Raw genomic sequence first — 12,225 nt, 5'->3', positions numbered from 1 at the left:
AGTCATGTTCTTATCTTCTGATTATTGAACAAAACTTTCAAATGGGTGGTCAGAAAGATAACACATTTTTAAGAATAGGAAAGTTGTTGCAGCCTTGTTGGTAAAGTGGGCAGAAGCCTGCTCATGGTGAAATAGTTTGAGCAAGCTTCAGGATGGCAGTGCTCGACAGCAACTTGGATTTCAGTGTCACTGCAGTTTCTCAAGTGTTTGGTGTATTTGTGACCTGTATTTTCAGTCTCACGTTTCTACATCTAAAACCTAATATTTGCTGCTGTTGTGACCCATATTCCCTCCCTCTGAGCTAGATTATTAGGAAGTTTGGTAAGATTTCCATGCAAAAAGTACACCAGAAACAATAACTAATGGGAAAATAACATGTAAAGTCGAAGGTATGTAAAGGCAGCTTCAATGTTACGGACACTATGCAGCCCTAACTCTGCTTGCAGTCACAGCACAATGGCTCTGCACAGTGCTTGCTCCCTGTGTGAATCATTGGGTGCTCTGGGATGGCTGCTTCATGGGCATGTGCTGTCTCCAAACTGTGGTTTTACAGCTGCGCTTCCTTTGCCAACACTGCACTGCTTTCCCTAGGGAGGGCATTTTTTCTCCCATTACATGACATGTTTTTCAGCTTTCATGCAACTTGGGAGTTGTGTACAAGAGGGTGAGGTCACTCAGTGTTCTTGGGTTTTGCAATGTCTGGTTATCTTCAGATTGGAAGGATGTGATCCATGCCATAAAGGGTATTGGAGGCTTTCAGTTGTAATTGTCCATTCTTTCATGTAGTAATGGCTACTGAGGAAGAGGCATAACATGCACATGTGCAAACCAGCAGAAAGTGCACTTTATTTTTTTAGTGAAAAGGTAAATATATTCCTTCAATTTTGTAGATGAGACAATTGTTGTTGCTATTATTGAATAAAACTCTTGAATAAAACACTTTATGGGCTGATTTACAGCTGTCAGCTTTAGTTAGTGTTGGTGTCTGCCATCATCAGGACCTGCATGTTTTAATCATCTTCATGGACAGTCTTAGAAGGAGTAGTGCATGGACACGATGGCTAGAGCTGCTTGCTGGTTCTTGTGGTACAGTGGGCTTGAGTCAGACTGTCTGATGAAAGAGCACTTAAAATCTTCTGAGGTTTTCATGTATACATTTCCCTGAAATTGTTCTGCTATAAATAAATAAATAAACTTCTTGGAGTACAGAGCCACAGCACAGTTGTTTTTTATAAATGTTTTTTTATAAGTATAGGCTTTTAGAAAAAGTATAAAAGTTTCAAAATCTCTGGGTTTGTAAAAGACAAATGAGTGAAGTAAATAAATAAATATGATAAGTGTGGTTGACAGCTCTAGGAAAAGCAAAGGATAAAGAGCATTGCTTCTGTCTCTGAAATGGCCCAGCTGTGAAGAGATTTCTGGCAATGAGCATCTGAGATACATAGCATAAAAATCCACAATTATGCTCTGGTTCAGAAAAAACATATGGTGTATGCTAGAGCTGCCTTTTAAGCACCTTGGACCTTGTCTTATTTCCCTGCTAATTATTTTTTCTGGTACACTTTTTGCCTGTAAATCTAAGTGCTAGGATAAGTCTTTCTGTCTACTGTTCTCTTGCACAGCAAGTAAAAAGAGGAAGTATAGATGGGAGAGTTCCTTACTCAACTGTTGGAAAGGATTGTTTGGAGAAAGCACTGCAGTGGTGACCTTCTTTTTTCTTTTTGAGATGCTCAGTTTCCCTCCAAGCTAATTTTAACTCTAAAACATCTGTGATTATTTTCTTTTTAAATCAAATTGGGCTGTATGGGGAAGGGAGGTGGGGAAATGAAGCCCCAGGGCTGAGAGGTGGGGTCCTTCCCACTGCAACAGCTGCTGGTGGGCACAGGGCTGGGGTGGTCACCAATGGACAAGCAGCAGCACAAGCTGCTTCAGCCTCCCCATGACAAACATGGAAGCAAAAGGACAAGAATACCCCTTTTCAAAACCTTGTTTTGTGCTTCCTCCATATTTAGCAGCTTAATCTTGAGTTTACCGGTAACAGTTCAGGCTAAGCGCGTATTCCTTTTATGCTTTCATTTCCTCTGTAGTATCAGCCTGTCTCTCAGAAGTAATAATTTGAGTGTGGAAGAAAGAGCTGAATTGATTGCAGAGGATCCGTACTCCCCATCCTCAGTAAAATAAACTAGGAACCCATGGAAATGAGCCATACAGTTTAAAATGAATTGGGCTGATCTCAATAATGTTTTCGAATGTGTCTCCCAAAGTTCATTAACTTAATGTAATATACAGTGGCAAGAATGATACCTATGATTACTCCAATTCCAATGATAGTTCAGTACGTTTCTGTGATGCAAGTTAATGCTGTGAGAACCTGAAAGACCTCATAAATGACACCCAGCTGCACAAAGTGGCAAAGCGAGTCTGCCAGCTTGTCCTAAACGGCATTGGGAATGATAGGGATATGGGCTGTGGTTGGGTGCTGTTAGGGCACAGCAACATCAGGGCAATACACCTGTGATAACACTGCTCAACAAGTTATTAAATTACACTTAGGAAAACATGAAAATGTAAACTCTTAAATGAAAGTAAAAAAGTAAAGGAAATAGAATTAAATATACCACTAAGAGAAGGCTGTAAGCAAGAGAGGAGTGCTCACCATCCTGCTCAAAGGAAGTGCAGGATTAAAGCCATGCTCTGTTTTGAGCTTACTGCTTATTAATAAAGAGTGGATGGGAACTGAAGAGATAAAGAGACTGTATTGTGAGACACCGCAGAGCACTGAGTGTGTGATGTTCCTTTTGAAGCCATAATAACCATTTGATTCCTGACCCTGAGGTGAATTTTGTATACTCATATGCATGAAGGAGGTGAAGGGATATGCACTGAGAAATGCCCTTCCTTCCAAACAGTGTTTTTAGAAGTAACATAATTGAGGTATAAATAAAAAAAGAAGCCTTTTTCATATATATATTATTATTTCAAACTACCAACAGTTGTCTTCACATTCGCTGGTATTTTAGAGTCCTGAATTTTAAATGGCACAGCTCTCCTTTACTGTTTCCTGGAAAATGCAGTCAGTGGAGAATGCATCTTAAGGGAAATCAGGTCTATAAGGAACAGTCCTTGGAACTTTGCTGGAATTCCCTGCTCATCTCCTGTTTGTCCTGTGACATCTCTGACAGTAAAGAATACAGAGCCCTAAAACTGGCACTTGGCAATAGGCGAGTCCGCATCCTTTCCCCAAAATTAGAAAGGGGACCTAGTGCATGGTAGTTGCTTAAAGTGTCTGCCATTATGTGGGATGCCAAGAGGCCACCCCCTACTGTTTTCCATTCAGATGAATAGGAAACCTATGGATAAATTACCACCTGCAGCGCGTGATAGCGGGCATTGTAAGCAGCTGTCACTGTAACTCTGTAATTATGCAAGTATTCTTCCAATATTATACAATTAGATGGCCCCATCTCTCTTTCTTTCTCTTGAAAATATTTTTGTAGGTGTCAAGAGCTCTGAACTCTCTCCTTGTTCAATCACTTAAGGCTCGGTGCAATGCAGCCAGCACTTTGCTGATGTCCTTAGCTGGCACTCCAGAAGTTGTCTTCTGCTGCATTTTCAGTACTGCATCACATTTTTGCATTGTGAGACAGTGAAAATCACTGAAATAACTGTCAAAGAAGTCGCACTTTGCCTTTGTGAGGTGTACTGGGGAGTGTTGTCTGTTGGAAGGATGCAGCTGGCTTTATTCTCATTCATCAGAAACTTCTTGGAAGCATTTTGTGGCTGAAGTGGGTTGTGGGAGACGGAGCAGAGAGTATCGGTGCCTTCTTTATGTGTTGGAGGGGCTTTGTGCTAAAAGAACAGGAGAACTGGCTGGTACAGTGCAAAGCTGCTTTTTCCAAGGTAAAAAAATGGAGTTCAGTTCTCAGCTGGGGGAACCATCTTATTAGCAAATGATTAGTTTGTTCCTTGAAGCTGTGCAGGAAAGCACGTTTTACTACAGAATGCTTCTGCCTTTCTCATTATCTTCTCCTGTTCCTTTCCTTAGAATGCCAGTCTATAATTAATGATGAGTTTTTGTATACTAAAAATATGTATTTTCCCGAAGATTGTTAATAAAGATGGCAGCTATTTCTTTTTTTCCCCACCTCAACTGCCACGTTTCAATCTCGTACTTTCGATTTTGTCAATTTCTTCTGTACTGTGTTTCCACAAGTCTTTATTTGAATGAGAAGGTGTGGAGATTTCTTGAGGCTGCACAGAGTATAGATTTCCATCCTCGAGGGGTTGTCTTGTTTCTGCAAGGGTCTAAATATTAATTGTTAAATCAGTCTACAAAATCTGCTGAATTTTTGTCCCCTATATCCTTTAAACTAAGACAAATCTGTTACATTAGATATGGATTTGTTCTCCAGTGGCAATTGGCCTTTTTCTATTTGACTAAAGCTTAAGATGATTTTGGATTCAGCAACAAAGTTGGTAATTAGTACTGTGGGTTTTTTTTAACCTAACTTTGGACTATGTCCCAAAGAATATTTCATCTGAAAGCCTTCCTTCTTGCTGCCGTCAAGAAAATTCCCGTAAGCAAAAATTGTGAGCCAATTTTGAAATTGCCTTTAATTCTGCTGTTTACAAGAGCCTCAAAAACTTGTCTCTGCAGAAAGCATGCAAAGATTATTATACTGGGCTCCTGGAGCAGCTGTGCTGATTAACACATTAGCCCTCCCCAGACACTGACATGGCACCCGGCTGCGTGCAGTACAGTCAGCTCGAGTGCACGCTCAGAAAGGTTGTCCTGAAACCACTGACGTACGGGCCTGTGCTCAGTGCCAGTTACACAGCCATAGGAGAAGAGAACGGGGATAGTGATGTTCCGAATCACTGCTCGTGTAGGAACAAATGTGTGTTTCTGCCTTAAGCAACCCAGAGTGTGTGCTGCTGTCCCTGGGGCTTCTGCTGGCAGTGGTGGGCGCTCACATCTGGCATCGCAGAGAACCAGGGGGCTGGCTGCAAGGTGGTGACAAAGGAAACGCAATGTGGCTGGAGGTGTTCGAGGCCAGGCTGGTTGGGGTCTGGGCATTCTGATCCAGTGTGTGGCAACCCTGCCCTCAGCAGGGGAATGGAACTGGGTGGTCTTTAAGGTCCACTCCAGCCCAAGGTATTCTATGGTTCCCTGTTTCTATTGCAGGCTGCAGGTTCTCCTGCGTGTGCTGTGCAAAGGCACAGGTGGATCAGGGCCATCCTGCTCCTTCCCAACACTGGAGGTGCTGCTCTTCTCAAGGCAACAGTGAGGGAATACTCTGATGCTGTGATATTGCCTTTCTCATCTCTTTCTATAGGTTAGTCTCTTGCTTGCTTTGTACATTCATTCAACATTGTGTTTTGGGAGACATGCGTTAACAGATTATATATGTTAGAGTATTTAAATGGATCTTAATTAAGTTGCAGATAATAAGAGAGCGTGGATATCCCATGTTTTAGGTGTCCCACAAAGGATGCCTGAAAAAGCAGAATACACAGAATATTATTTTCTGAATTTATTTCTTGAGCTTGAATAAATATAGGGCATTTAGAATGATGAATCTCATGATAACAGAGCATCATCCCAAACTGATAAATTAGAAGAAGAAACCATGGTAACATAATGCCCCCTATGGTTTACAAAGCAGTATGTACAACAGCAGTAAGAGGAACCCTTCCCTACATACTTTCCTGGATCAGAGTTATGTGTTCTGTTCCTCAGCTGCAGAGGAAAAACAGCTGGCTAGGTTTTCCTAATAAAGAGGTTAGATGCTGCTAATTTAGGAGCTCTGATTCTCCTCCTTCTTTTTGGAGACAGAAAGTAGTTGGGATCAAAAGTGTCTGTAAGTGGTAGCACAGCCAGCAGCAGCTGGGCAATACATTTAGGTGCCGGACAGGGGTCTGATGGAGGAAAGCTGAACGCCTGCCCCAGGGGGAGGGTGCTCTGTAATTGAGTAAATGGCCACTTGATGGCAACATTTTACCACGCATAAGTAAAGCCAGCAGAATTTGACAGTAGAAACTATAAACATGAAAAAAAAAAAACCACCCACCAACGAAGTACGTTTCCTCAATACTCAGTTAAAAAACTCCAGATATTCATACAGCACTGCTTTCCAACAGCTTCTGCAATAAGACCTTCTTATGCACCATATCTTGTACATGTCACAACCATGCATCTCTGTAAATGTTTTTTAGAAGATCTCATTTAGCAAGTTAGCGTTTCCTTCAACAAGACAGCCCTTTCAAGCAGAAGTGGGTATACCATTAATCGTTTTGCAGCTTCAGCAGTAAGTTATGCAGAATATAACGTCTACACACAGACAAGATGTTCTGTCTTAAATTAGCTGTTTTCTATGCAGAGTTTTTATCCTTCTTCCCTAAATCCAGTCTAACTGCAAGTCTTCCTGCTTGCCCTATCAGTTCCTCTTGGATTCCATGATCTCAGTGAGAGCAAAGGCAACGTCGTACCTGGAAGAGGGAGCAGACCCATCAGACTTGCTGTGATCTGCATGGCAAGGTGTTCTGACCTGTGTGACAGCAGCCTGAGTGGGAACCGTGACCATGACAAGCAGAGCCAGCCAGGTGACCCAAGACTGGAGTGGATGGAATGGCTGCTGCCCACCTCTGAGCCGTGGGGGGAAAAGAAAGTCACTGATCCTTGTATGGTGGTGAACCAGCAGCAATCAGTGCACACCCATGGGTGCCATGATAAAGCATGAACAAACATACACTGTCTGCTGCAGGTCATCAGGGGGCTGAAGGGCATACTGTGAGTTAATTATTCAAGTATGGTAGTGATGTGACTGCAAAGATGCGTCTCCTAGGTCCAGCGTTTTAGGTTTGTCTTGCATCATTTTGTGTTTTCAGACTTGGTAACACCCTTCCTCTCTTGCAGTAACTACTGGAAAAGTTGAGGCTTTTCCAGGTAATTGTCTTTGCAACGGGTGGATAGGGTGGGGGAGGAAAATGCAGGGACAAAGTAGAGTGACTTGCTGCATTTGGCGCGTTGTCAAAATGCAAAAAACTGATTTTGGTCCTCTGCTTTTAAGCTGGAACCCAGGTAGTGAACTGTAGGCAGGCTGATTTAACAGAAAGTGTATTTAGAACTCAATAAAATCACTTCACTGACAGTTTATGGTATGAATCCCCCTGTCTTCCACTCAGTGCCACTGCGTGCTGGAGTGGGGAGTGCCTCCTCTTCCTCTCTTCTCCTGCAGCACCAGCGTATCTGTTGGACGGGGACTGACACCCCAATTCACTTCTAAATTTGCCACGGCTAAGGTTAAACAAATGGTTATTTGTTATTCCAGCTACTCATCCATTGGCGTATGCACAGTTAATATTTAAATTCCACAAAAAGACACATTCAGAAGGCTTGTGAGAAATGAGGCAGTTTTCCTCCCCATGATGGCAGGGATCTCAAATGAGTTGTGTTGTCAATGGGAGCACAAGAGGTTATCCAGTTTTCCATAATCTATAAAGCTTCTTCAGAATCATGTCATTAGCTTTCCTGTGGTAGCACGCAGCAGAGCTAATAATGCAATTATGGTTCATGTAGTTAAACTATGCTATTGATATTTTTTTTCCCAGGAGGCCTTCATTTCTAGCAGTTCTAATCATCTTCATTGTACAGCTGTATGGATTCCTCGTTTCACTGTGGGGGAAATAAAATTGCAAATAAATACCATCTTTCCTAATGTCTCTGTAAATGCCAGATTTAGTAACCATTAACCAAATGTTAGAGTCTATAAAATATATAATTCTTTCTCTAAAAAAATATAGAAGAGACCATACTCACATCCTTGTCACCAGAATAAACTGTTCTGCTGGAGTAAATGAGAACACAATTTCATCCATAACTTGATTATTCTCATTTGTTGCTGTTATGATTAATTACATTTTCTGGTTTTTGGTATCCTAACTTTTCCCCTGTCTACTGTATTTAAAATGTAAATATTAGAATATATTAGTATGATTACTGCATGATTAGATGGAAGGGAAAACATTGTCTTTTAAATTCCCATTCCTTGGAACAACTCTAGAGTGTGGAGTTCTCCACTCCAACCTGAAATGCAAAAAGTGTGAGAGCTGGCGCCAAAGGAAATTTATTTATATATATATATTTGGAAAAGGAATAATGCCATCTGTGCCAATCCCCACTAGGAGCAGAAGTCTCCAACCTGTGAGCTTGGAACCCTCACTCAAATTACAGCAAGTATTGAGGATGTTCGTTGCCCCCACGGCATCAGTCTTCCATGGTTAAGATTGCTGCAGGAAGAGAAATCATTAATGACAAACTTCTGAAAGGGCTGCCCTATTTGCTGGAGGCAAATTTTGTTTCTATTAACTATGATGCTTCTTCTGAGTAAACCGTCAAAACCATTACAAAGTCTTCAGAGAACGCAAAAGATAGGAGAGAGAGAACAGAGCTGCTAGCACTTCTAGTCAAGCTCCTGTGCATTTTCCCTTATTTCTCAATTGCTGAACTTTGCCATGTATTCTATTAGCGGTGGCTTTTTATATTAAACAGCAACTGTTGTAACTTCTGTTTTTCAGTGAAGTGTAGAATATATTCAGTCTGTCTGTTTGAAACCTACCTAAACAAAATGCTGCTCAGATCTACCAATTGGACAAGTTGTGCATAACTTCCTGCTGACCCCTCTTGCTCTAGTTTGCTTGCAGATCACAGAATCATTAAGGTTGGAAAAGGACGCTACGATCACCTAGTCCAACCAGCAGCCCAACACCACCATGCCCACTAACCACGTCCCGCAGTGCCATAGTGCTAGGTGAAAGAAACAGGCTGTATGAGACAAACAGTTCTGAAATGATGAGCATCAATTTCATCTGTGCAGAGTTTTTCTTATTTTGCTAAGCTAAACCTTTGGCAGTTTGCTAATATTTTCTTCTCCGTTCTAGTTTCATGTAACAGAAATCTGAAAAGAGCTTCACAGTTATCTGAAGTACAAATTTATCACTTCTGGCAACGGGAGAACAAATGGGAAAATCTGCTCTGATTTTCCACTGGTGAGTGAACTGCAATGCAAAGAGACAGAAACATAAAACAATTTAGGGAGAAAAAGATTAATCGCTCCAGATCTAATGCTGATTTGAGCAGAAGAGCGGATTAGCATGCATACAGAAGCGTGATTTGACCAGTAGAGTGGCAGCCGTCATGACCACTGAATGGCCCAGGTAACCCAAGGTGCACAACGCCACCTGAGAAGCTTCTGTCCCTAGAATTTTGTTTGGCACAGTGGGATGCTAATGAGTAAATGCTGTTTTGTGGGTTTGTTGGAAAGAAAGCAGTAAAGAAGGATTTAAAAAAAAATCTGTAAGTTATCAGTTTTAATAGTAGGAAATAGTATGAGAAATAAAAATAACTGTTATCCCTGTTATCAAATTTAAAATATGAACAATAGTTTTGCTATAGCGTTGGGTAAAATTTTTAAGTCTTGCTACTAAATGTAGAAAAAAATTGAATGAAATCCTTAATTCCTTTTATTATTATTTTTTTACAGTATGAAAAGCTTTATTAGAAATAAGCTCATCTGAAACTTATTATTCTTTCAGTATTCTAATTACTAGAGCAGGATTGTGGATTTATTAATTAAAATAAGACACCTCAGGGAAACTGAAATTAATTTTGATGTCCTAGTAGAGTTACTGTTATGACATTCAATTTTATGGATATCTTATCCTTTTCTCTTCTTCTTTATTCCCCCCAAAAGTGAAAAAAACATTTGATTTAGTATGAGTTTCGAATTAGAATGCTGAATGGTGACTTTCTAAAGATGCAGTGGAGATAATTTTACAATGTATCTTTTTAATTTTACTGATAATTTTACAATAGCTGCAATCCTTTTGAGGGTGCCAGGGCTGCTCACCTAATGAACACCGAGTGCGCTCTAAAGGAGTTTGGCACAAGGCACCTTCAGGTCTTGCACACTACTCCTTTATTGACTTATTTTTGCTTAAATCACAGTGGTCTACTTAAATAAATCAACATCTTCATGGTCATGTTTTCTCAAACGTGTTTAATGGGATTCAAACTCCAACATTTGGGTCTGGTGTTGAGCTCAGTCTGTTCCATATATTGTGTCAATATATGGGTATGGAAGCTACTTGACGAATTTCCAGTTGGTTGCTGTATTCTGCTGGCATCTAGGTTTGCTGACATCTATACTTGGACTCTGACGCATATCAACATGTGCTGGGGGTAGCGTTGAAATTTCTAATGCACATTTTCCTGTGCAGAATGTAACAGTGTGTAAAAATCTGCAAGTTGGAGCTTATTGCACAGTCACATCTGATTCTTGCACTCACACAGTGTTTCTTCTTTTGCTAAAGGGTAATCTAAGAAAGGGATGGAAGGACGTACAATTTCCTAGAAAAACAGAAAATGGCAATGTAAAGCATAAATGCTGGTGACAATAGATATTTCAGGGAAAGGAAACTCAGAATGGAAATTGGCATTAGTTATCCCCTTTCCTAGCAGCCAGGAAGATCTGGCATTGCTCATGGAGGTGCAGAGTGCACTGATTAGAGCAGGCGGGAACCATGCAGTCTGCTGCTGGATGGCACAGCACGTTATGGGCTGCCTGACCTCCAGAAGCAAACAGCTTTTTCTTACACTCTAAACTTTGTTGCTGTCTCCTGTTTTTCTCTTGGCACTTTGGCCACGTGGACACAGCCTGTGAAGGTGTTACAGGTGTCCAGCACCTTCACCCAGAGGAAGGGAGCAGGCTCTGTTCTAGTATTCAATCTCCCTGCAGACAAATGTAGGCAGTAACTCCCAAAGTCTTCAATGGAGGTCAGTGAGGCTGAGCTCAGTGTCTTGTCAGAACTTGAGTGCTGCCATTCTGCTCGTTGAATTCCTTAAAAGTCAGCTAGAATTAGTTGTATGCAATTAGTTGTCTGTATGTCCCTCCCTTGCTTGTAGTTTTTCCCTATGTATTTTTAAATAGCACCAAAGGATGGCTGCATATGTGGATAAATATGATTAAGTCTTCTGTTCCTGCAGTCCTCAGTGAGGCTGCCTTTAATCACAGCTGGAGTGGATTTTGACCAATACGTGGGTACTTAATAAGAAAATAAATAAACTGAGATTAAATAACATAATTTTAATTGTAATGACTTATCTCAATGCAAGATTCGTTTTAAAATCCTGCAGAAATCAATTGATGCAATCTATTAAAATGATTGTTTGAGTCTGAAACAATAAGGTAAGAAGGGGCATTGTGTAAGATATGGAAATTTGTGAAAGAATTGGAAGAAAAAAATGCATAAAATGTACTTCAAGCCAAGTTTTATATCTTCCTATTACCTACTTACTGCAATTTTGTGAATAATGCCAGGAAATGAGTTCTTTGGGGCAGAACCGCTCCAGGGAGATGTTTATTTTATGAGCAGCGGAACAATGAAGCTTGGCTCCTGTCCACATCTTGACCTGCCCGTGCCACAATGGTGCTCCAAGAGGGAGCCCACACGTGTGTCCCAGCTCCACTCTCCTTCCTGCTGCCCTCTTGCCCACTGCCCAGGTTGGGGAACTTGCTGCAGGCACAGTGTGGGATGGGGTTGGGCCAGAGTGCTGTTTGGAGCTCTCAGAAAATGCTTTGTAAATATTTGATACATTTCCTTCAGTATATATCTCATAGTGTGTGCTTTTTTTCTGTATTAGGCACATCTCTCTTACTGCCCTCTGCCTGCTTTACGCATTGACAAAAGTATTGGGATATTTTTGGAGTGGTTTTCTGGGAGGCAAAGCAAACTTTTTTCCTTTTAAGGGTGGGTGACTGTCATCTCCAAGTTTCCTTTCGAAATTTTTCATCCACCACTTTCAAAGTTAGGCTTACGATATTTACCTGGAGCTTTCCCTCTCCCTTTCTTCTTCAGGAAGTTTGTTGGAGCTTTGTGCCTGCTCTTCAGGTTAGATCTTCTGCTCTGAAGAAGCACGTCTTTGACGAGGAGAAAGAAGCAAAAGCTTTTAGTCATTCCTAATCTTTATTTCCTGTGATGGCAAACTTCTTCCCAATCTGGAAGGATTTGTTCAGTGCAGAGTTGTTCATCAACCGAATTTCCTTTGTCTGTGGGTAGGTCCGCGCTGCTCGGTGACTTCTCACTGCCCAATGACAAGCTCCCAGGCAGTTTTGCATAGCCAAATTTTCACATCTTCCACTGTGGGCTTTGCATTTACTAATCTAG

The 12,225-nt window shown here is 41.2% G+C and overlaps 1 long non-coding RNA gene across 1 annotated transcript; it reads right to left on the bottom strand.

Moving 5' to 3' along the window:
* LOC110398990 lies at positions 5,522–12,023 on the bottom strand. Its single transcript, XR_002438796.1, has 2 exons — positions 11,886–12,023; positions 5,522–7,675 (listed from the first exon to the last, which is right to left on the bottom strand). It is a non-coding gene; the product is annotated as an uncharacterized LOC110398990 (long non-coding RNA).

This window comes from Numida meleagris, chromosome 4 (genome assembly GCF_002078875.1).
Source record: "Numida meleagris isolate 19003 breed g44 Domestic line chromosome 4, NumMel1.0, whole genome shotgun sequence".
Classification (NCBI taxonomy): Eukaryota; Metazoa; Chordata; class Aves; order Galliformes; family Numididae; genus Numida; species Numida meleagris.
Note: the sequence above shows the minus strand (reverse complement) of the source record. Positions and strands in the feature narration are given on the sequence as shown.